This window comes from Manis pentadactyla, chromosome 7, assembly GCF_030020395.1.
Source record: "Manis pentadactyla isolate mManPen7 chromosome 7, mManPen7.hap1, whole genome shotgun sequence".
Classification (NCBI taxonomy): Eukaryota; Metazoa; Chordata; class Mammalia; order Pholidota; family Manidae; genus Manis; species Manis pentadactyla.
This window is the reverse complement of record NC_080025.1, coordinates 38,760,142-38,787,348: the sequence shown is the minus strand read 5'-3', so window position 1 is coordinate 38,787,348 and position 27,207 is coordinate 38,760,142. Positions and strand designations below refer to the sequence as shown.

At 39.4% G+C, this 27,207-nt stretch overlaps 1 long non-coding RNA gene across 1 annotated transcript; it reads right to left on the bottom strand.

The window, feature by feature from the left end:
- Positions 1–322: 322 nt before the first annotated feature.
- On the bottom strand, positions 323–26,866 carry LOC118924952 (uncharacterized). Its single transcript, XR_005029807.2, has 2 exons — positions 26,703–26,866; positions 323–1,605 (listed from the first exon to the last, which is right to left on the bottom strand). It is a non-coding gene; the product is annotated as an uncharacterized LOC118924952 (long non-coding RNA).
- Positions 26,867–27,207: the final 341 nt, after the last annotated feature.

Genomic DNA, 27,207 nt, shown 5'->3' with positions numbered 1-27,207 from the left:
TCACTGATCCTCATGGGGAGTTACTTCTCTCGAACTGCATGTGGATTGGTAGGGTAGTTCCTGGTAACCAACCCTATGGAGGTCTAGGGGCTCAGACATCACCTACACAACAGGTAGTGGGCATTTGGTCCTGCCAGCTGGACCACCTGTCCGAATCTCTGTTTCATGAGTAACACACCAGCAGGGGAAATACTGAGGGCTATCCAGCCCAGGGCTGGCATTGGATCAGGGAGTTTCAGGTAGATGATTGTTGTACTCCCAGCTTCATGGCCCCCCTCTAGTTCCCTACTCACACCATACATGTACAACAAAAGTTTCAATATGATGGTGACAACTTTTCTTCACTTCATGCTAATTTACAAATTCACAAATTTATCATTAGGCCTATGGAAGAAACAACTTTTAGAAACTCAAACATCATTGACAAGAAATTCAATCTTTCCTTTAGGCCATATAGGAAATTAGAAATGTTCATATAGTGTTCAAGTATTTGCTGTTCTTTTTTCTTTATTTCTGCAATGTCTGCTTATACTGCTGAGTCCTAAGGTCATGAAGCAGGACTTTTGAGAAGAGAGACCATGGTTTTATTTACAGAAAATGGGATAGAGTCTAGATAATTTAAGCAAAAAGAGATTGACTAAAAGACACCAGGAACTCCCCAAATCTCTGGGATACCAGATAAATGGGATTGGCTTCTATGCAGGCAGGAGCAACAGCCCGCAAGGTCCATGAACCACCCCATTAAGAAGTGGCCCCTGCCTGCTGCCACAACCACAGACTGCGCATCAGGACTCCTTCAGAGCTGCCCCAGAAGAAACACCACACTTGCTAGGAAGTCTCATCTTTTCTCCCCACTCATCTGCCCCAAGGAGCTGACTGAAGCTGACCATGGGGAAGTTTAAATCTCAGGGCATCCTCACGCATAATGGATGTGGTGAAAGACACTTGGGGGAGACAGAGCCCAGACTGAGCGGTTTACGGGAGAGAACCAGAGGCGAGACCACTGAGAGGAGACCCTCCTAGGGTCAGAATACCAAACACCAAACCAGTCATCAGAAACCACAAGTGCTCCTCAGACTTTTTTCTGCCTTCCCTGCTTAGGTGAGACAGGAAGGCTAGACAGGGCTGGAGCTGGCTGTTTTCATCTCCCTGCCAGTCAGGCTCCAGTAGAAGTTTCCCTTATGGGCAGATCTTGTTAAGAACAGGATGTTCTAGCATAGTTCAAAAGGCAGTTTCCCCTCTCATGTTGGACGCAGACAGGGTTCTTATCAGATTTTCACTCTGACAACCTGGTGGAGCTCCTGGAGGTAACACTTATGAATGTGTGGGGCCCCTACAATGAGGCTGCCCTAGAGTTTTTAACTCTTAAGCATGTCCACGCTAAGCCCCCTTCAATTCCTCAACTGCAGTTCAAGAACTCTGTGGGCTTCTGCTCTGGGATGCTACAATTCTCTGCATCTGCCTGCCTGTCTCTAGTTTGCTGGGAAGTGGATTGTCCTGAGACTTCAGTTCTCTGAAGGATCTAAGAAGAGCTGAAGATTTTTCTTTGTTCAGCTTTTCTTCTTGTTGCCAGGATGGGAGTGATGACTTCAATCTATTTAAGTGCTGGACCAGAAACCAGAAGCTAAAGATGTTATTACTTTCTTTTTATTAAGGTATCATTGATATACAATCTTATGAAGTTTTCACATGAGCAACACTGTGGTTACTACATTCACCTATATTATCCAGTTCCCCCCACACACCCCATTGCAGTCACTATCCATCCATCAGCATAGTAAGATGCTATAGAGTCACTACTTGTCTTCTCTGTGCTGTATTGCCTTCCCTGTGACCTACCTACATTATGTGTGCTAATCATAATGCCCCTTAATCCCCTTCTCTCTCCCTCCCCTCCCATCTCTCCTTACCTCTTCTCTTTGGTAACCACTAGTCCCTTCTTGGGACCAGTGAGTCTGCTGCTGTTTTGTTCCTTCAGTTTTGCTTTGTTGTTATACTCCACAGATGAGGGAAATCATTTGGTACTTGTCTTTCTCCACCTGGCTTATTTCACTGAGCATAATACCCTCCTCTAGCTCCATCCCTGTTGTGGCAAATGGTAGGATTTGTTTTCTTCTTATGGCTGAATAATATTCCATTGTGTATATGTACCACATCTTCTTTATCCATTCATCTACTGATGGACCCTTAGGTTGCTTCCATATCTTGGCTATTGTAAATAATGCTGTGAGTTTTTTTAAACATAGGGTGCATATGAAAGACATTTTTTTTAAAGGAGAATCTTCAGATTAAACATTTGTTCCTAAAAGTATTAGTGAGCAATTGAAGAGTGATGTCAGGGAAGACAGTGGAGCAGGGAGCACCAAGAGTCCCCCTCCTTACCTGGACATGAGTTAATCTGTCATATAACTATTTTGGAGCTCTGGAGCTCCAACAACATGGATGGAGCTAGAGGGTCTTATGCTCAATGAAATACACCAGGCAGAGAAAGACGAGGACCTTCAGCTTCTAGGGAAAAGCTTGGCTGGTCAATTTCAGTGAATTTTGGTCCATTTTCACCCTTAGCTATAGGATCTGCCTGTCACCTGCCCCCAACCCCCAGAAGGCAGCCATACCAGTGTTCCTAGAGTGGCTTCCGGGAGCTGAGGTAGGTTGCAAGGACCTCATCCTCAAATATCAGGGATCTGAGTTCTGACTGCTAATTCTGATCATAGAGGTGCAGACAGAGGCAGGCTGCCATTGTTATGACACCCCCTCCCAACTGCTTCAAACCCTTCTAGGTGACATGGCCCCAGGGGACTGAGAGCCACATTTTTCTTTTCTCCTTTGTTTTTCCTTTTCCCTCTTTTTGGAGCCAGACATTTAAGAACAAGGGCATTCAAAAGCAACTGCATAAACAAGGGGATTTGGAAAGTCACTACTGCACATGCCAGAAAAGACCTGAGGAGGCCTCAGCTTTCACTGTGGGCTGACCTCTAGCACAGAGATGACCTATTGCAGAATAAAACAAAAACAGCAAACTGGGGGAAGGCAGAGAATATGATTTCCAGAGTCACTGCATTGTAACAAATGCCCAGTTTTTAACAACAAAAATCACAGGGCATACAAAGAAACAGGAAAGATGAACCATATAAAGGGAAAAATAAACCAATAGAAACCCTCCCAGAGGAAGAACCAGATGGCCAACTGATTAGACAAAGACTATAAAATAATCAACTAGCAGATACTCAGAGAGCTAAAGTAAGACATGGGCAAGTCAAGAAAACCATGTTTGAACAAATGGTAATATCAATAAATAGAAAATGGAAAGGAACCAGAAAAGCTGTGGAGCTGAAAGTATGACAACTTTCCTCAAGATAGACCACATCCTGGCCAAAACACACTTTAACAAATTTAAAAGAGAAATCATATAATATATCTGCCCTCAGGCCACAGTGGAATTAAGCTAGAAGTCAGTAATGATACAAGAGCTGAAAAATCCCAAAGTACTTGGAGTTTAAACAACACATTTCCAAATAACACATGGGTCAGAGAAGTCTCAGGTGAGGTTGAAATGAACTGTGCATTAAGTGAAAATGAAAAGACCAAAATGTCTGCAGGAGGAAGGAGCAGTGCTTAGAGGGAGCATGTAGCATGGAGTGCACACACTAGAAAGGAAGAAAGGTCTTGTTGGCAGAGGTCATCAAGAAGATGTGATCACTGGGTGACCTGTGAGCTGACACTGGGCAATCAGAGGCTCCTCACACCCCCAACCCTTGAATGTCGGTTCTGCCTGCCTTCCCCACTCCCAGAGGCTGCCCCAAGGACACAGCCTTGAGATAATGATGTGGTGTTGAGACCACATGGGTGGTACACATATGTGTACCTCTCTACATATTTATAGGATCTGGTGGGTGGGTGTGGAGATCTTTTTGTCTTGTAGTCACCCAAGACAAACGTTGGGTGGACTATGATCAGTCCCCTTGCTTATTAAACCTCACACCTACCAATATGGAGTGGCCACCTCTTTCTTTCATCTCTCCCTGCCCTCTGAGTATGGGGACCAATTTCAGACTATACCTGGGAAACTCCCAAAGAGCTTGCAAACCGACAGATCTAAAAATCAGTCATCTAGGCTTTCCACCTTAGGAAACTAGGAAAAGAAGAGTAAATTAAACCCAAAGTAAGCAGAAAAAGAGAAACAATAAAAATTAGGGCAGCAACAAATGAAATAGAAAATAAGAAATCAATAGAAAAACCAAAACTGGTTCCCTAAAACAATCAATGAAATTGATAAAACCTCTAGCCAGACTAACCAAGAAAAAAGAGAGGACACAAATTATTAATAGCAGAAGCAAAAGAAGGGATATCACTATAGGTCCTATGGACATTAAAAGAATGATTAAGGAATACTATTTTTAAACTCTTTCTGTTCAGGCTACTGTAACAGAACACCAAAGACTGGATGGCTAATAAACAACAGAAATTTATTTTTTACAGGTTAAGAGGCTAGGAAGTCTAAGATCAAGGCACCAGCAGATTCAGTGTCTGGTGAGAGCCCATTTCTTGACTCACAGACTCCCAACTTTTCACTTTGTCATCATAAGGTGGAAAGGGCAAGGGAGCTCTCTGGAGTCTCTTTAATAAGGACACCAACCCCATTCATGAGGACTCCACTCTAATGACCTAGTCACATACCAAAGGCTTCACCTCCCAAATACCATTTACATTAGGGATTAGGTTTCAACATATAAATTTGGGTGGGACACAAATGTTCAATCTGTAGCAAACTCTATACCCACGAATTTGATAACCTAGGTGAAATGGACCAATTCCTTGAAGACACAAATCTGCCAAAACCCACATAAGAAATAGATAATCTGAATAGGCCTGTATCTATTAACGAAATTCAATCAATAATTAATAACCTTCCTAAACAGAAAGCACCAGGCAGGCCCAGGTGGATTCTACCAAACAATTAAGGAACAAATTATACCAATTCTCTTCAATCTCTTTCAGAATATAAAAGCACAATACTTCATAACTCATTCCATGAGTCCACCATCCCCCTAATATCAAAACCAAACAAAGACACCATAAAGAAGGAAAGGTACAGACCAACATCTCCCATGAACATTGATGCAAAAATCCAAAAAAAAAAATTGAGCAAATTGAATCCAATAATTTATAAAAAAGAATTATACTCCATGATGAAGTGGGACTTATCCCAGGAATGCAAGGCTGGTTCAACATTCAAAAATCAGTTAATATAACCTATCACATCAACAGGCTAAAGAAGAAAAATCACAATTTTTAATTAATTAATGCAGAAAAAGATTTTGAAAAAAATCCACCACCTAGTCATAATAATGACTCTCAGTAAACTAGGAATAGAGGGAAACTTACTCAACTTGATATAGCACCTACAGAAAAAACTACAAATAATATCATACCTCATGGTAAGAAACTTAGAGACTACCCACTAACATCAGGAACAAGGCAAGGATGTCCCCTCCACCACTGCTTTTCAACATTAAATTGAAGTCCTAGATAATACAAAGAAAGGAAACACAAGATATACATATTGGAAAGGAAGAAACAAAACTGTTTTTGTTCACAGATGACCTGTTTATCTATGTAGAAAATTTGAAAGAATCAAGAAAAAAAATTCTGGAACTCATCAGTGAAAACAGAAAGACTGCAAGATACAAGGTTAATATACAAAAGTCAATCGCTTTCTTATATACCAGCAATGAGCAAATGGAATTTGAAGTTAAAATATAATTTACATTAGCATGCCCCCAAAGTTAAATAGGTGCATATTTCTAACAAAATATGCATGGGATTTATATGGGGAAAACTACTAAAATGCTAATGAACAATATCAAAGAAGAACTAAATAAACAGATATTCCATGCTCATGGATAGGAAAATTCAATACTGTTAAGATGTCAGTTTTTCCCAATTTTCTCTATAGATTCAGCACACTCAGCAAGTTATTTGCTGTTCTAGAATAGCCAATGAAGAACAAAATAGGAGAATTGACATGACCTGACTTCAAGGCCTCCTATAAAGCTGCAGTAACCAAGGCAGTATGATCTTGCCAAAAGAACAGGCAAACACATCATTGGAATAGAATAAAGTCCTTAAGTAGATCCACCTAGTCAACTGACCTTTGATAAAAGAGCAAAGGCAATGTAACCCTGAATGTTTGGTTCTGCTGCCCCCTGATTCAGCTGGTACATGGAGAGACAGAGTGTCAGGCAAAGAAAACTTTATTCAACCAGACAGCAGGTTAGAAGTTGGGAGGACTATTGTCCTAAAGGCCCAACATAACTCAGGGTTTATTTCAAGCTTTCATGCTGGGAAAAGAGGGAGCAGTGGGGGAGCAGGATGTGACTGATAACTGGACATCTGGATATCATCAAGGATCTAAGGAGGGTCGTGAGACTCTCCATCCTTGGTCGCTTGCCCCCATCAGCACAGATCTGGTCATGATGTTCCTGCAAACTTGTGATAGCACAATTTTTGTCTCATCTCTCAAGCTAGAAGCAAAATCATCAACAAGTCTGCATGCAGAACTGCTGCTATTTTGGCAAATCAAAAAGGAATGTTGGTTAATGGTCTCATGGTCACTTTCAGTCCTTCTCCTTGGTTTGCCTTTGGATTATTTCTATCTCTACACTCCAGGAACAAAATAAACAGTGTTGTCCTATCTATGCAGTTATCTTCACCTTGCTCCTGGTGGTCTGCAAGGAACTAGAGACCAGTTTTTAACTCCTTCAGGCCTGGTTACAGCAGTACAATGGAGAAAAAGATGTCTTTTCAATTTTCAATAAATGGTGTTGGAACAACTGTATATCCACATGTAAAAAGAAAGAAAGAGAAAAAGAACCTAGACACACAACTTATATCCTTCACAAAAAATGAACTCAGATTGACAGATTAAAGATGGCGGCGTGAGAGGAGAGACAGAGGCTTCCTCCTAAAACTGGATACAATTAGAAAATTTACTTGGCACAACTAATCCAGAGAGAGCAAGAGGAAAGAGTGCACACACCTGGAGAAAAGAGCAGACCTCAGCGAACGGGGTAAAGTACAGGAGCAGTGCCTCCGTGGGACCTGAGCCCCTCCCCCACCCCAGGTCACTGGCGGAGGAAGAGAAATGGAGCAGGGAGGGAGTGGAAGGCCTGGGACTGATGAATACCTAGCTCCGGAGATCTGCTCTGGGAGCACAAACTTACATTTCATGGTGCTTTCGTGAGACTCGCATGACTACTGGGTTGGAAAGTTAATACAGGCAGAGTTCCTGGGGAGACTGGGATTCCAGCTGCTTGAGGAAAGCAGGGATCCCTATCCAGCTGCTCTGGGACAAAAACTTATACCTGTGTGACCATCCCACTGGCTCAGGCAGTGGAGACAGGCACAGGAGCCAGGAGGCGGGGAACAGCTCTTTCCTCCCCCAGGTACCAATACCACTCCCCTGCAACCCCCGACATTGCTTCAGGGGCTCAGCAGCTCCAGAATAGAGCTTCTGGACACTAGAGGGCGCCATATACAAACATGAAACGCCAAAGGAACCTAGTCCAGAGTAAAATTATTAATACAACTCTCGAGAAAGATTTAAATGATATGGACCTCGTGACTCTTCCTGAAAAGGAGCTCAAAATAAAAATCATCAACATTCTAATGGAGGTACAGAAAGATATCCAAGAACTCAGGAATTAATTCAGGTCAGAGATCCAACTATTGGAGAGCATGACGGAGGGTATTAAAAGCAGGTTGGATAAGGTGGAGGAGACAATAAATGAAATAGAAACAAGAGAAGAGGAATACAAAGAAGCTGAGGAACACAGAAAAAAGGATCTCTAAAAATGAAAGAATATTGAGAGAACTGTGTGACCAATCAAAGCGGAACAATATTCGCATTATAGGGATACCAGAAGTAGAAGAGAGAGAGAAACGGATAGAAAGTGTCTTTGAGGAGGTAGTTGCTGAAAACTTCCCCAATCTGGGGAAGAAGATAGCCTCTCAGGCCATGGAGATCCACAGATCTCCCAACACAAGGGACCCAAGGAGGACAACACCAAGACACATAGTAATTAAAATGGGAAAGATCAAGGATAAGGACAGACTGTTAAAAGCAGCCAGAGGCAGAAATAAGATCACATATAAAGGAAAGCCCATCAGGCTAACAACAGACTTCTCAGCAGAAACCTTACAGGCCGGAAGGGAGTGGCATGATGCATTTAATGCCATGAAGCAGAAGGGCCTGGAACCAAGATTACTGTATCCGGCGAGATTATCATTTAAATTTGAAGGAGGGATTAAACAATTCCAGATAAGCAAAAGCTGAGAGAGTTTACCTCCCACAAACCATCTCTGCAGTCTATTTTGGAGGGACTGCTATAGATGGAAGTGTTCCCAGGGTTCGATAGCTGTCACCAGAGGTAGGAAAACCACAGTAGGGAGGGTGGAGCAGCTGATTGGGAGGCAAATGCAAAATTATATTGACTATACCCAAAGCCAATCAAGGGATAGACAAAAAGTACAGAATTTGATACCTAATATATAAAGAATGAAGGAGGTATACATGCTGAAGTTACTCTACAAGAAGATATGTCAAAGAAATAATCAATCTTCCCACGTTTTCTTCCGCCTGCTACTTCTATAGCTTTTCTTCTTCCTTCCTAATTACAACCCTTAAATAGAATTCGTGCCACATATCAAATTTACCGAGTATCATAATTCTTCCAAGTGGTAAAGATACCTCAAGACAAATGCTGGGCATAGAAGCCACAGGGCATAAATCTGCAAAGAAGTAAAAAGCTAACCTTTTCAAACAATAAGGCTTCTCTCTCACTTACCAACTTTACATTTCCCTGTATGGCCCCGGAAGATGACTGGTTAGCCATAGACGGGTAAGATTCCTCAAGGGAGGAACAACCTAAGACAGGCACAGTCGCAGGGGGGCCATCAGGTGAGAAATTGGGGATCAACAGAGGTGAGGCTTAGAACCTCACACCCCCTGTTCTGAGAGAAATCTTCTGCATACGTGGATGTTTTATTGCCCTTGTCTAGCTTGGATTAACACATAGTCTACAGGCACACACCTGATCATCTACATGTGCTCTCTTACAACACTAAACTATGTTTTCTACCTTTATCTTGTATCTACCTACCACTTCAGCATTTTATTAAAAATAATAATAATAAAGAGAGAAATGTGGTATCCACATATAAATCAAGTATAAAAATCAAATGAGTATTCATATTTGAACTGACTGTTTATAGTTCATAATGCATGAGCAAAACCGAAAGTTTCTGTGATGACTGCCCTTGTACTGTTCACCATGTAAGAACTTATTCACTAAGTAAGAATTTGTTCTCCATGTAAGAACTTGTTTGTTATGCCTCAGAAGATTGGAGACTGACGAAAATTAGGCTTGGGGTGGATTAATGATTGTGCATTGAGCATTGACTCCTCTATACAGAATTTTATTGTTGTTAACAACCATTTGATCAATAAATATGAGAGATGCCCTCACAAACAAAAAACAAAACAAAACAAAACAAAAAAGTACACACTTCCAATTGTAAAATAAATAAGTAACCGGGATGTAATGTATAGCATAAAGAATATAGTCAAAATATTGTAACAACTTGGTATGGTGATAGCTGGTACCTAGAATTATCATGTATATAAATGTTGAATCAGTATGTTGTACACCTGAAACTAATGTAATGTAATACTGTGTGTCAACTACCCTTCAATAAAAAATAATTATATACAAAAAAAAAAAGAATGAAGGAGGAAGGAAAAGGAGAAATAGAAAAGAACTTTTAGATTGTGTTTGTAACAGCATACTGAGTTAAGTTAGACTCTTAGATAGTAAGGAAAGTAACCTGGAACCTTTGGTAACCACGAATCTAAAGCCTGAAATGGCAATAAGTACATACCTATCGATAATCACCCTAAATGTAAATGGACTGAATGCACCAATCAAAAGACATAGAGTCACTGAATGGATAAAAAAACAAGACCCATCTATATGCTGCTTACAAGAGACTCACCTCAAACCCAAAGACATGCACAGACTAAAAGTCAAGGGATGGAAAAAGATATTTCATACAAACAATAGGGAGAAAAAAGCAAGAGTTGCAGTACTAGTATCAGACAAAATAGACTTCAAAACAAAGAAAGTAACAAGAGATAAAGAAGGACATTACATAATGATGAAGGGCTCAGTCCAACAAGAGGATATAACCATTATAAATATATATGCACCCAACACTGGAGCACCAGAGTATGTGAAATAAATACTAACAGAACTAAAGGAGGAAATAGACTGCAATGCATTCATTTTAGGAGGTTTCAACACACCATTCACTCCAAAGGACAGATCCACCAGACAGAAAATAAGTAAGGACACAGAGGCACTGAACAACACACTAGAACAGATGGACCTAATAGACATGTATAGAACTCTACATGAAAAAGCAACAGGATGCACATTCTTCTCAAGTGCACATGGAACATTCTCCAGAATAGACCACATACTAGGCCACAAAAAGAGCCTCAGTAAATTCAAAAAGACTGAAATTCTACCAACCAATTTTTCAGACCACAAAGGTATAAAACAAGAAATAAATTTTACAAAGAAAGCAAAAAAGGCTCAAAAACACATGGAGGCTTAACAACATGCTTCTAAATAGTCAATGGATCAACGACCAAATTAAAATGGAGATCCAGCAATATATGGAAATAAATGACAACAACAATACAAAGCCCCAACTTCTGTGGGACGCAGAGAAAGCTCTTAAGAGGAAAGTATATAGCAATCCAGGCATATTTAAAGAAGGAAGAACAAACCCAAACAAATAGTCTAACATCATAATTATCAAAATTGGAAAAAGAAGAACATATGAGGCCTAAAGTCAGCAGAAGGAGGGACATAATAAAGATCAGAGAAGAAATAAATAAAATTGAGAAGAATAAAACAATAGCAAAAATCAATGAAACCAAGAGCTGGTTCTTTGAGAAAATAAACAAAATAGACAAGTCTGTAGCCAGACTTATTAAGAGAAAAAGAGAATCAACACACATCAACAGAATCAGAAATGAGAAAGAAAACATCACGACGGACCCAACAGAAATACAAAGAATTATTAGAGAGTACTATGAAAACCTATATGCTAAGAAGCTGGAAAATCTAGAAGAAATGGACAACTTCCTAGAAAAATACAACCTTCCAAGACTGACAAAGGAAGAAACACAAAATCTAAACAAACCAATTACCAGCAAAGAAATTGAAGCGATATCAAAAAACAACCCAAGAAAAAAAACTCCGGGTCAGATGGATTTACCTCGGAATTTTATCAGACATACAGAGAAGATATAATACCCATGTTCGTTAAAGTTTTCCAAAAAGTAGAAAGGAGGGAATACTCCCAAACTCATTCTATGAAGCCAACATCACGCTAATACCAAAACCAGGCAAAGACCCCACCAAAAAAGAAAATTACAGACCAATATCCCTGATGAACGTAGAGGCAAAAATACTCAATAAAATATTAGCAAACCAAATTCAAAAATATATCAAAAGGATCATATACCATGACAAAGTGGGATTCATCCCAGGGATGCAAGGATGGTACAACATTCGAAAGTCCATCAACATCATCCACCACATCAAAAAAAGAAAGACAAAAACCACATGATCATCTCCATAGATGTTGAAAAAGCATTCAACAAAATTCAACATCCGTTCATGATAAAAAATCTCAGCAAAATGGGTATAGAGGGCAAGTACCCCAACATAATAAAGGCCATATATGATAAACCCACAGCCAACATCATACTGAATAGCGAGAAGTTGAAAACTTTTCCTCTGAGATCGGGAACAAGACAGGGATGCCTACTCTCCCCACTGTTATTTAACATAGTACTGGAGGTCCTAGCCATGGCAATTAGACAAAACAAAGAAATACAAGGAATCCAGATTGGTAAAGAAGAAGTTAAACTGTCACTATTTGTAGATGACATGATATTGTACATAAAAACCCTAAAGACTCCACTCCAAAACTACTAGAACTGATATTGGAATACAGCAAAGTTGCAGGATACAAAATTAACACACAGAAATCTGTGGCTTTCCTATACACTAACAATGAAGCAACAGAAAGAGAAATCAGGAAAACAATTCCATTCACAATTGCATCAAAAAGAATAAAATACCTAGGAATAAACCTAACCAAAGAACTGAAAGACCTATAGCCTGAAAACTATAAGACACTCTTAAGAGAAGTTAAAGAGGTCACTAACAAATGGAAACTCATCCCATGCTCTTGCCTAGGAAGAATTAATATCATCAAAATGGCCATCCTGCCCAAAGCAATATACAGATTTGATGCAATCTCTATCAAATTACCAAAAACATTCTTCAACGAACTGGAACAAATAGTTCAAAAATTCATATGGAAACACCAAAGACCCTGAATAGCCAAGGCAATCCTGAGAAAGAAGAATAAAGTGGCTGGAATCTCACTCCCCAACTTTAAGCTCTACTACAAAGCCATAGTAATCAAGACAATTTGGTACTGGCACAAGAACAGAGTCACAGACCAGTGGAACAGATTAGAGACTCCAGACATTAACCCAAACATATATAGTCAATTAATATGTGATAAAGGAGCCATGGACATACCATGGGGAAATGACAGTCTCTTCAACAGATGGTGCTGGCAGAACTGGACAGCTGCATGTAAGAGAATGAAACTGGATCACTGTCTAATCCTATACACAAAAGTAAACTCCAAATGGATCAAAGACCTGAATGTAAGTCATGAAACCATAAAACTCTTAGAGAAAAACATAGGCAAAAATCTCTTGGACATAAACATTAGTGACTTCTTCATGAACATATCTCCCTGGGCAAGGAAAGCAAAAGCAAAAATGAACAAGTGGGACTATATCAAACTGAAAAGCTTCTGTACAGCAAAGGACACCATCAATAGAACAAAAAGGTACCCTACAGTATGGGAGAATATATTCATAAATGACAGATCCGATAAAGGATTGACATCCAAAATATATAAAGAGCTCACACACCTCAACAAACAAAAAGCAAATAATCCAATTAAAAAATGGGCAGAGGAGCTGAACAGACAGTTCTCCAAAGAAGAAATTCAGATGGCCAACAGACACATGAAAAGATGGTCCACATCGCTAGTTATCAGAGAAATGCAAATTAAATCACAATGAGATATCACCTCACACCAGTAAGGATGGCTACCATCCAAAAGACAAACAACAACAAATGTTGGCGAGGTTGTCGAGAAAGGGGAACCCTCCTACACTGCTGGTGGGAATGTAAATTAGTTCAACCATTGTGGAAAGCAGTATGGAGGTTCCTCAAAATGCTCAAAATAGACTTACCATTTGACCCAGGAATTCTACTTCTAGGAATTTACCCAAAGAATGCAGCAGCCCAGTTTGAAAAAGACAGATGCACCCCTATGTTTATTGCATCACTATTTACAATAGCCAAGAAATGGAAACAAACGAAGTGTCCATCAGTAGATGAATGGATAAAGAAGATGTGGTACATATACACAATGGAATATTGTTCATCCATAAGAAGAAAACAAATCATACCATTTGCAGCAACATAGATGGAACTAGAGGGTATTATGCTCAGTGAAATAAGCCAAGTGGAAAAAGACAAATACCAAATGATTTAACTCATCTGTGGAGTATAAGAACAAAGGAAAAACTGAAGGAACAAAACAGCAGCAGAATCACAGAACCCAAGAACGTACTAACAGTTACCAAAGGGAAAGGGACTGGGGAGGATGGGTGGGAAGGGTGGGGAAGAAGAAAGGGGTTGTTATGATTAGCACGTATAATGTGGGGGGTGGGGGAAAGGGGAGGGCTGTGCAAACAGAGAGAATACAAGTAGTGATTCTGCAACATCTTAGTAAGCTGATGGACAGTGACTGTAATGGGGCTTATGGGGGGGGACTTGGGGTAGCAGAGGGCCTAGTAAACGTAATGTTCTTCATGTAATTGTAGATTAATGATAACAAAAAAAATGAACTCAAAACGTATCATACATCTAAATATAAAATGCAAACTAAAACTCCTAGAAGGTATCAGGCAAAAATCTAGATGTCTTTGGGTATAGCAATGACTTTTTACACCTAACACCAAAGGCATGATCCCTGAAAGAAAGAATTGATAAGCTGGACCTCACTAAAATTAAAAATTTCTACTCTGCTTTTGCAGAAATACTATCAAGAGAATGAAAAGACAAGCCACAGGCTGGAAGAAAATATTGCAAGAGACATCTAATAAAGGGCTGTTATAAAAAATATACAAAGAACTCTTCAAACTAAAAATAGGAAAGCAAACAACCCAATCAAACAATTGGCCAAAGACCTTGAACCCTCACTAAAGAAGATGTATACAGATGGCAAATAAGCATATGAAAAGATGCTCATGTCACCTGGGAAATGAAATTCAAAACAATAATGAGATACCACTACACATCTATTTTGCCCCAAATCCAGACGCTGACACCACCACATGTACATGAGGATGTGGAGCAACAGGAACTCTCATACATTGCTGGTAGGAATGCAATATGAAACAGTCACTATGGAAGATAGTTTGGCAATTGATTGTAACACTAAATGCCCTTACCATACATTCCAGCAATAATGCTCCTTGGTATTTACCCAAAGAATTAAAAAACCATGTCTACACAAAAACCTGTGCATGGTTGTTTATAGCAGCTTTATTCATAATTTCCAAAATTTGGAAGCAAGCAACCAATATGTCCTTCAGTAGGTAAATGGATAAATAAACTATGGTACAACCAGAGAGTAAAATATTATTCAGCATTAAAAATGAGTTTTCAAGCCATGAAAAGACATGAAAGAAACTTAAATGCATGTTACTAAGTGAAAGAAGCCAATCTGAAAGGGTTACACACTATGTGATTCCAATTCTATGACATCCTGGAAGACAAAACCATGAAGACATAAAAAGATCAGTGGTTGCCAGAGTAGGATAAAGTGGAGGGACAAACAGGCAGGGCAGAGAAGATTTTGAGAACAGTACCTCTATGATTCTCTAATAGTGGAGACATGTCATTACACATTTGTCCAAATCCACAGAATGTACAAAACCAAGAGTGAACCTTAATGTAAACTATGGACTTTGGGTGACAATAGTGTGTCAATGTAGGTTCATCAACTGTAGCAAATGTACCACTCTGGTTGGGAAATGTTCACAATGGGGTTGGCTATGCATGTGTGGGGGTAAGGGACATATGGGCAATCTCTGTACCTTCCACTCAATTTTTCTGTGAACCTAATACTGTCTATTTTTCAAAGTACAATAATTAAAATGAAAAATTCACTAGGAATTCAAAGATAGGGATTCAAAAGCAGGCTTGAACAGAAAGAATCAGCAAACCTGAAGCTAAGACAATTGAAATGATCAAGTCTGAGAAACAGAAAAAAATAAACAATGAAGAAAAGTAAATGGAGCCAAAGGGCCTGTGGGACACCATCAAATGGACCAGCATATACACTGTGAGACTTTCAGAGGAAGAGAAAGAGAAATGGGCAGAGGGATTATTTGAAGAAATAATGGCTCAAAACTCCCCAAATTTGGTCAAAGACATGCATACAAACACCCAAGAAGCTCAACAAACTCCAAAAAACTCGAGACCCACACCAAGACACATTATAATCAAACTACTGAAAGCCAAAGACAGAATATGAAAGCACCATGGAAGAGAGCTACAACTCATCACATACAAGCAATCCTTAAAAGAATGCCAGCAGATTACTCAACATTAATCTTATAGGCCAAAAGGCAGTGGGTTGATAGGTTCATATACTCAAAGAAAAAAAACTGTCAATCAAGAATCCTGTATCTGACAATCCTATATCTTCAATGGTAAGGGAGAAACAAACACATTCCCAATAAATAAAAGCCGAGGGAGTTCATTACCACTAGACCTTCCTGCAACAGTGCTCAAGGCAGTCCTTTGGATAGAAAGTAAAGTACACAAAAACGGTAACTCAAAACAGAATGAAGAAATAAGTTTGTAATAAAGGAAATACATGGACAATTATAAAAGCTAGTGTGAAGTAATTGAATAAAAAAGTATTGGCCTCTGCCCCTGGCTGCAGACACAGAGCTCCTAAAAGCCTTGTGATTTCCTGTGATAACAACTCTAGGACCATCTTTTGTTCTAATATTTGGTCTTTGGCCCAGTTCCTGACAGTTACTAAATCCCTTGGATTTCCTGGGTGAAAGGATCATCTTTTGTTCTAATGAGGTCATTCTGGGTGGGCTTATGGATGGCTTTGGGATGGGGGTTCATTACCAGAAAGATCAAGCCACAATTAAGAGCTTATAACTTTCAGTTCTGTCCCCCATTCTCTAGGGGTGGGGTGGGGCTAGAGATTGAGTTAATGATCAATCATGCCTATATGATGAAGCCTCCATAAAAATCTCTAAGTATGGGGTTAGGAGAGCTTCAGAGTTGGTTGTACATCCAGCTAGGAGGGTGATGCACTCCACAGACACAGAAGCTTCTGTGCTCAGGATCCTTCCTGACCTCACCGCATATATCTTTATTTGGCTGTTCATTTGTATACTTTATCCTACCTTTTATTGTATAGTAAAATGGCCAAAGTGTCTCCCTGAGCTCTGTGAGCCATTCTAGCAAATTATTGAATCCAAGGTTGCTGTGGGAACCCTGGCTTATAGCCAGTTAGTCAGAACTACAAATTACAACCTGTAACTCAAGATTGTTGTAATCATCAAATGGACAAGCATATACACTGTAGGGCAGTCTTGTGGATCTGTGTTCTTTACTTATGGGATCTGACAATTACTCCAGGTAGATGGTGTTGGAATTTAACTGAATTATAGGACACCCAGCTTGTGTCACAGAGAATTGCCTGATGTGTGGAAAACCCACACATTTTATGTCAGAAGTATGGTGAGCACGTGGGCAAAGGAGAAACACAAGAAGAGTGTTTCTTCCCAACTCAGTTAGTTTTACTACAATTTTGGTTTGTAACTACCAAATGCTTTGTAAATCCACCAAATAAGATTTATTTCTGGAATGACAGAAAGGTTGGACATACAAAAACCAATCAGTGTACCACATTAACAGAAAGAAAGAAAGAGTACATGATGATCTCAATTGATGGAGAGAAAAGTATTTGACAAAATTCAATACAATATCATAATATTATTTTTTTAAACCCACTTAACAAACTAAGAATAAAAGGAAAGTACCTCAAAGATTACAATCCAGATATGAAAAAACCCACAGCTAACATCATACCCAATGGTAAAAGACTAAAGCTTTTCCTCTAAAATTAGGAAGAAGACAAAGATGACGGATTTTACTATTTCTACTAAACATAGTATTGGAAGTCCTAGCCAGAGGAATTAGGCAAGAAAAGGAAACAAAAAGCTTCCAATTTGGAAAGAAGTAAAATTATTTGCTTGTCTAGGACATGATCTAATGTGGAAGAAACCCTAAAGAGTCCACCTAAAAAAAAATTAGAATAAATGAATTCAGCAAAGTTGCAGGATACAAGATCAACACACAAAAATCAGTTGCATTTCCATACACTAGCAACATATAATTTGAAAATGAAACTTAAAAATTCAATTTACAATAGCTTTAATAAGAATAAAATATTTAGGAATTGACTTATTCATGGAGGTGAATCAAGTTTTCAGTTGTACATTGAAACTAAAAACATTTGCTGAAAAAAAGACATAACTGGAAAGATCCCATTTTCATGGATTGGAGGGCTTAATATTGTTAAGATGGTAATACTACTCAAAGTGATTTACAGATTCAGTGCAATCTCTACCAAAATCCCAATGACTTTTTTGCAAACAGAAAAATCCATCCTAAAATTCATATGGAATTTCAAGGGTCCCAAATAGCCAAAACAATGTTAAAGAAGAACAAAGTTGGAGGACTAATAGTTCCTGATTTCAAAATCTACTATAAAGCTGCTATAATCAAAACAGTGTGACACTGGCATAAAGAGAGACATAGAGACCAATGAAATAGCCCAGAAATCTTTGCATATACAGTGAAATTATTTTTGGCAAGGATGCCAAGACCATTCAATGGGGAAAGGACAGTCTTTACAAATAGCAGTAAAGAAAACTGCGTATCTTCAGAGAGAAGTTGGACCCTTACCCAAAACCATATATATATAAATGAACTCTAGACCTAAGAGCTAAAACTGTAAAACTCTTAGGAAAAAAACACAGAGGAAAATCCTCACGATATCAGATTTGGCAACAATTTCTTGGATATAATACCAAAGGCAAAGGCAACAAAAGAAACAAACTAGCTGGACTTCATCAGCATTAAAAACTTTTGTGCATCACAGAACACTATCAACAGAGTAAAAGGTTACCCATGGAATGGGAGAAAATATTTGCAAATCACGTATCTCATGAGGGACTACTATCTGGAATATGTAAAGAACTCCTAAAACTCAAAGACAAAAACACAACCCAATTATAAAATGGGCAATACACTTGAATGAAAATTGCTTCAAAGACACACAAGCACAAGAAAAGATGTTCAGCATCACTAATCACTAGGGAAATGCAAATCAAAACCACAATGAGATACCACTTCGCATCCATTAGGATGGTGACTACAAAAAGCAAAACAAAACAGAAAACAAGTGTTGGTGGGGATGTGGAGAAACTGGAACCCTTGTTGGTGGAAATGTAAAATGGTGCAGCCTCTGTGGAAACCAGTATGGAGGTTCCTCAAAAACTTAAACATAGAATTACCCCATGGCCCAGCAATTGCACTTCTAGGTACACACCCAAAATAATTGAAAGCAGGGTGTCAAACAGATTATTTGTACACCTGTGTTTATAGCAGCATTATTCACAATAGACAAAAGATGGAAACAACCCAAATATACAATGATGGATGAATAAACAAAATGGTATGGACATACAATGAGGTATTATTCATATAAAAAAAGGAATGAAATTCTGACACAATAACAATGTACTTTGAAGATACTAAGTGAAATAAGCCAGATACAAGAAGACAAATATTGTATGATTCCACTTCTATGAAGTACCTAAAATAGGCAAATTCATGTAGACAGAAAGTAGATTAAAGACTGACAGAAATGAGGAGTTTGTGTTTTATGTGAATAGAGATTCAGCTTGGGATGATGAAACAGATCTGGAGAACAGATGGTGGTGATGACAGTGAATGTGTGAACAGTGTGAATGTGCTTCATGCTCCTGAGCTGTACATTTCATAATGACTAAAATGGTAAATCTATTATATATATTTTGCCACAATAAAAACTTTTAAAAAATAAAAACACAGTAGGAGAGGAGGATTAAAGATGGTGGCATGAGAGGTGAGACAGAGGCTTCCTCCTAAAACTGCATATAATATGGAAATATAATTAATACAACTAACCCTGAGAGAGCAACAGGAAAGAGGACTGTGCCAGACTGGATACACCTGGAGAGAAGAGCGGACCTCACGGAACAGGGTAGTGTACCAAAGCTGTGGCCTGGTGGACTTACTGGCGGGAGGAAGAGAAACTGAGCAGGGAGGGAGTGGAAGCCTGGGACTGCTGAATACCTAGCTCTGGAGATCTGCTCTGGGAGCACAAACCTACATTTCATGGTGCTTTCATCATACTCTCGTGATTATGGGGTTGGAAAGTTGGGACAGGTGGAGTTCCTGGGGAGACTGGGATTCCGGCTGCTTGTGGAAAGCAGGGATCCATATCTGGCAGCTCTGGGACAAAAGCTTATACCTGTGTGCTTGGCACACTGGGTCAGGCAGTGGAGGCAGGCATAGCAGTGGGGAAGCAGGAAACAGCTCTTTCCTCCTCCCAGGCACCAATACCACTTCCCTGCAACCCCCAACATTTCTTCAGGGGCTGAGCAGCTCCAGAGAGTAGAGCTTCTGGACACTAGAGGGCACCATATACAAATATGAAATGCCAAAGGAAGCTGGTCCAGAGTAAAATTATTAATACAACTCCCGAGAAAGATTTAAATGACACGGACCTCACGACTCTTCCTGAAAGGGAGTTCAAAATAAAAATCATTAGCATGCTAATGGAGGTATGAAAAGATATCCAAGAACTCAGGCATGAATTCAGGTCGGAGATCCAATCATTGAAGAACACAATGGAGGGTATTAAAAGCAGGTTGGATAAGGTGGAGGAGATGATAAATGAAACAGAAACCAGAGAAGAGGAATACAAAGAAGCTGAAACACAGAGAGAGAAAAAAGGATCTCTAATAATGAAAGAATATTGAGAGAACTGTGTGACCAATCAAAGTGGAACAATATTCGCATTATAGGGATACCAGAAGAAGAAGAGAGAGAGAAACGGATAGAAAGTGTCTTTGAGGAGGTAGTTGCTGAAAACTTCCCCAATCTGGGGAAGAAGATAGCCTCTCAGGCCATGGAGATCCACAGATCTCCCAACACAAGGGACCCAAGGAGGACAACACCAAGACACATAGTAATTAAAATGGGAAAGATCAAGGATAAGGACAGACTGTTAAAAGCAGCCAGAGGCAGAAATAAGATCACATATAAAGGAAAGCCCATCAGGCTAACAACAGACTTCTCAGCAGAAACCTTACAGGCCGGAAGGGAGTGGCATGATGTATTTAATGCCATGAAGCAGAAGGACCTGGAATCAAGATTACTTTATCGGGCAAGATTATCATTTAAATTTGAAGGAGAGATTAAACAATTTCCAGATAAGCAGAAGTTGAGAGAATTTACCTCCCACAAACCATCTCTGCAGTCTATTTTGGAGGGACTGCTATAGATGGAAGTGTTCCTAAGGTTTAATAGCTGTCACCAGATGAAATAAAACCACAGTAAAGAAAGTAGAACAGCTAATTACTAAGCAAATGCAAAATTAAATTAACTATCCCTAAAGTCAATGAACAGACAGACAAATAGCACAGAATATGATACCTAATATATAAAGAATGGAGGAGGAAGGAAAAGGAGGAGAAAAAGAAAAGAACCTTTAGATTGTGTTTGTAATAGCATATTAAGTGAGTTAAGTTAGACTCTAAGATAGTAAGGAAGTTAACCTTGAACCTTTGGTAACCATGAATCTGAAGTCTGCAATGGCAGTAAGTACATACCAATTGATAATCACCCTAAATGTAAATGTACTGAATGCACCAATCAAAAGACACAGAGTCACTGAATGGATAAAAAACCAAAATCCATCTATATGCTGCCTACAAGAGACTCACTTTAAACCTAAAGACATACACAGACTAAAAGTGAAGGGATGGAAAAAGATATTTCATGCAACTAATACAGAGAAAAAAGCAGGAGTTGCAGTACCTGTATCAGACAAAATAGACTTCAAAACAAAGAAAGTCACAAGAGACAAAGAAGGACACTACATAATGATAAAGGGGTCAATCCAACAAAAAGATATAACCATTATAAATATCTATGCTCCCAACACAGGAGCACCTACATATGTGAAACAAATACTAATTGAATTAAAAGGGGAAATAGAATGCAATGCATTCATTCTAGGAGACTTCAACACTCCACTCACTCTGAAGGACAGATCAACCAAACAGAAAATAAGTAAGGACAGAGAGGCACTGAACAACACATTAGAACAGATGGACCTAACAGACATCTACAGAACTCTACACCCAAACGTAGCAGAATACACATTCTTCTCAAGTGCACATGGAACATTTGCAAAAATAGACGATATACTAGGCCACAAAAAGAGCCTGAGTAAATTCAAAAAGATTGAAATTGTACCAACCAGTTTCTCAGACCACAAAGGTATGAAACTAGAAATAAATTACACAAAGAAAATGAAAAATCCCACAAACACATGGAGGCTTCACAACATGCTCCTAAATAACCAATGGATCAATGACCAGATAAAAACAGAGATCAAGCAATATATGGAGACAAATGACAAAAATAATTCAATACCACAAAATCTCTGGGACACAGCCAAGGTTGTGCTAAGAGGAAACTATATTGCAATACAGACCTACCTCAGGAAAGAAGAACAATTCCATATGAGCAGTCGATACTCACAATTAATGAAACTAGAAAAAGAAGAACAAATGAGGCCCAAAGTCAGTAGAAGGTGGGACTTAATAAAGATTAGAGAATAAATAAGTAAAATCGAAAAGAATAAAACAATAGAAAGAATCAATGAAAGCAAGAGCTGGTTCTTCAAGAAAATAAACCAAATAGATAAACTCTAGGCAGACTTACCAAGAAAAAAAGAGTTTACAGACATAAACAGAATCAGAAATGAGAACAGAAAAATCACTACAGACACCACAGAAATACAAAGAATTATTAGAGAATACTATGAAAAATAATATGCTAACAAACTGGATAACCTAGAAAAAATGGACAACTTTCTAGAAAAATACAACCTTCCAAGGCTGAGCAAGGAAGAGAAAGAAAATCTGAACACACCAATTATCAGCAACAAATTCGAACTGGTAATCAAAAAACTACCTAAGAACAAAACTCCTGGAACAGATGGCTTCACCGCTGAATTTTATCAAACATTTAGTGAAGACCTAATACCCGTCCTCCTTAAAGTTTTCCAAAGAGTAGAAGAAGAGGCAATACTTCCAAATTCATTCTATGAGGCCAACAACATCACTCTAATACCAAAACCAGGCAAAGACACCACAAAAAAAGAAAATTACAGACCAATATCCCTGATAAACATAGATGCAAAAATACTCAACAAAATATTAACAAACCAAATTCAAAAATACATCAAAAACATCATCCATCATGATCAAGTAGGATTCATCTCCGGGATGCAAGGATGGTACAACAATAGAAAATCCATCATCATCATCCACCACATCAACAAAAAGGACAAAAACCACATGATCATCTCCATAGATGCTGAAAAAGCATTTGACAAAATTCAACATCCATTCATGATAAAAACTCTCAACAAAATCAGTATAGAGGGCAAGTACCTCAACATAATAAAGGTCATATATGACAAACCCACAGCCAACATTATACTTAACAGCAAGAAGCTGAAAGATTTTCCTTTAAGATCAGGAACAAGACAAGGATGCCCACTTTCCCCACTTCTATTAACGTAGTACTGGAGGTCCTAAACATGGCAATCAGATAATACAAAGAAATAAAAGGCATCCAGTTTGGCAAGGAAGAAGTTAAACTGTCCCTGTTTGCAGATGACATGATATTGTACATAAAAAACCCTAAAGAATTCACTCCAAAACTACTAGATCTAAAATCTGAATTCAGCAAAGTTGCAGAATACAAAATTAACACACAGAAATCTGTGGTATTCCTATACACTAACAATGAACTAACAGAGAGAGAAATTAGGAAAAAAATTCCATTCACAATTGCATCAAAAAAAATAAAATACCTAGGAATAAACCTAACCAAGGAAGTGAAAGACCTATACCCTGAAAACTACAAGACACTCTTAAGAGAAATTAAAGAGGATACCAATAAATGGAAACACATCCCATGCTCATAGATAGGAAGAATTAATATTGTCAAAATGGCCATCCTGCCTAAAGCAATCTATAGATTCAATGCAATTCCTATCGAAATACCAACACCTTTCTTAAATGAACTAGAGAAAATCGTTCTAAAATTCATATGGAACCACAAAAGACCACAAATAGCCAAAGCAATTCTGAGGAGTAGGAATAATGCTAGGAGCATTACGCTCCCCCACTTCAAGCTCTACTACAAAGCCACAGTAAGCAAGACAATTTGGTACTGGCACAAGAACAGACCCACAGACCAATGGAACAGACTAGAGAGCCCTGATATAAACTGAACCATATATGGTCAATTAATATACGATAAAGGAGCCATGGACATACAATGGGGAAATAACAGCCTCTTCAACAGCTGGTGTTGGCAAAACTGGACAGCTTCATGCAAGAGAATGAAACTGGATTATTGTTTAACCCCATACACAAAAGTAAACTCGAAATGGATTAAAGACTTGAATGTAAATCATGAAACCATAAAACTCTTAGAAGACAACATAGGCAAACATCTCCTGAATATAAGCATGAGCAACTTCTTCCTGAATGCATCTCCTCAAGCAAGAGAAACAAAAGCAAAAATGAACTCATGGGACTACATCAAACTAAAAAGTATCTGTATGGCAAAGGACACCATCAACAGAACAAAATGGTATCCTACAGTATGGGAGAATATATTTGTAAATGACATATCCGACAAGGGGTTAACATCCAAAATATATAAAGAACTTGCATGCCTCAACACCCAAAAAGCAAATAACCCAATTAAAAAATGGGTAGAGGAGATGAAGAGACAGTTCTCCAAAGAAGAAATTCAGATGGCCAACAGACACATGAAAAGATGCTCCACATCACTAATCATCAGGGAAATGCAAATTAAAACCACAATGAGATATCATGTCACACCAGTAAGGATGGCCAGCATCGAAAACACTAAGAACAACAAATGCTGGCAAGGATGTGGAGAAAGGGGAACCCTCCTACACTGCTGGTGGGGATGTAAATTCAACCATTGTGGAAAACAATATGGAGGTTCCTCAAAAAACTAAAAATAGAAATACCATTTGACCCAGGAATCCCACTGCTTGGAATTAACCAAAGAATACAACTTCTCAGATTCAAAAAGTCATATGCACCCCTATGTTTATCGCAGCACTATTTAGAATAGCGAAGATATGGAAGCAATGTAAGTATCCGTCAGTAGATGAATGGATAAAGAAGATGCGGTACATATACACAATGGAATACTATTCGGCCATAAGGAAGAAACAAATTCTACCATTTGCAACAACATGGATGGAGCTGGAGGATATTATACTCAGTGAAACAAGCCAGGTGGAGAAAGACAAATGCTGAATGATTTCCCTTATGTGTGGAGTATAACAATGAAGCAAAACTGAAGGACAAAATAGTAGCACACTCAAAGACTCCAAGAATGAACTAGTGGTTACTAAAGGGGAGGGGTTTGGGAGGGCAGGTGGGGACTGAGGGAGAAGGGGATTGAAGGGTATTATGTTTAAGGACACATGGTGTGGGGGATCACGGAGAGAACAGTGCAGCACAGAGAAGGCACATGGTGTGGGGGATCACGGAGAGAACAGTGCAGCACAGAGAAGGCACATAGTGGATCTGTGGCATCTTACTACACTGATGGACAGTGACTGCATTGGGGTATGGGTGGGGACTTGATAATATGGGTAAAATGTAGTAACCACATTGTTTTTTTCATGTGAAACCTTCATAAGAGTGTATACCACTGTTCACCATGTAAGAACTTATTCACTATGTAAGAATTTGTTCACCATGTAAGAACTTGTTCATTGTGCTTCAGAAGATCGGAGACTGATGAGAATTAGGCTTGGGGTGGATTAATGATTGTGCATTGAGTCCCCTGTACATAATTTTATTGTTGTTAACTGTTAACAACCATTTGATCAATAAATATGAGATGCCCTCTCAAAAAAAAAGTGTATATCAATCATACCTTAATAATAATAATAATAAAAACGCATTAGTGAATATTACAGAAGACCCTCCCTGTGATGTCATTCTACACAGTCCTTGCTTTCAATGGAAACTAGTACTTATCTTGGGGAGCCCAATCCATAAGTCGCCAGTTCTATTAACCTTCTGGGAGCCCTTTGCCCTTTTATATATTTACATATTTCATTTAAAACATTTTTTGGTTTCATATTCAGAATACCCAAAGCAGAGAAAACAAGTAGTGGTTCATTTTTTGCCATGAAATAAAAGTTAGCAATTGCTAGTCATTGTCAAGTAGCTAAGTGGTATCTAGGTTAGAATCTCTGGGATTCATTCAAAGTTGCAGAACACTGCCATGTTTTCACCACAGAGAGAGAAAGGGGAAGGCTGTAGGCTGTGTCTTCACTTTTATCACAAAAGCAAATTTCTCAGAAGCCCAACTCCCCACCCCCCTTATGTCTCTGCAAGATCTGATGTCATTACCTTGCCTGGCTGCCAGGGAGGTCATAAATCAGCACTTTTGCCTCTACAGCCTTGCAGATAGCAAGGGGAGGAGGGTTAGGGAAGGGTTTGCGGTCCCCCACAAAAGTGCCTGCACCCCATGGAAGGACCCCCACAGGTCTGCCCTGCCTCTCACAGCCCCATCATTGCTGACTCCTGCCTGGGGCTTCTGTTACAGACCCCATCAGTTGCCCCATCTGTGTACCTGTCATCAGTAGCAAAGCTCAGAGTGGAGGTTGCACAGCTCATGTCTGAGGGCCCAGACATAGGCAGGTGGGTCAAATTCTGGCCCCTTCCCTGGCTATGTTACTCTGCAGTGATGAAGACTCTGCAGTGATGAAGCTTTCTGTGAAATGGAGATGATAACAGTGCCATGTAAGATTTAACAAGATCATGTCCTTAGCACACTTGGCACACTGCTTGCCCTCAATAGAAGTCCTCATCCATTCATGCAGCAAGTACATGTGCCAGGCATATGGTAAGCAAACAAGACTCCCCACACACCCTCTTAAGGAGGACTTAGTTCAGCCCGTTCTGCACAATGTTTCACAAATGCCTTATTCCATGGCAGGAGCAAGAAGTAGTGGGCAATTACCTGGGCAATTTAGCTCATGTTGGGGAGCATCTTATCATGTGAGGCCATTGAAGTCCATCTGCCTTGGTGTGAATGCCAGCTGTTCCCCATTAGCTATGTGTCCTCACCTGCCTCCGTTTCCCCATCTTCAAAGGGTTATTTGATGATTCGATGAAATAACTTGCCAAGAACTTCCAACAGGTCCATCGCAAGACCTTTTACGTGCTATCCATTTTATTATCCAGTTTGTTGACCGGGCTGGGACGGACACACACACACACGCACACACAGCAGAGCAGCTTGTGTAAGGATGTTAACACACACGCACACACAGCAGAGCAGCTTGTGTAAGGATGTTAAGAGTCAGAAACCCAGCAACAAAGCTTCCTGCGGAGGGCCAATCCGCTCATTTAAGGATTCTGTGGACCAGTGGAGATGCGGACAAGAGCAGTACCGAGGCCGGGCGGGGAGGGGTGGGGTCGGTCAAGGAAAGGCCTGATTAGAGCGAAGGGGGAACGGACGCGTG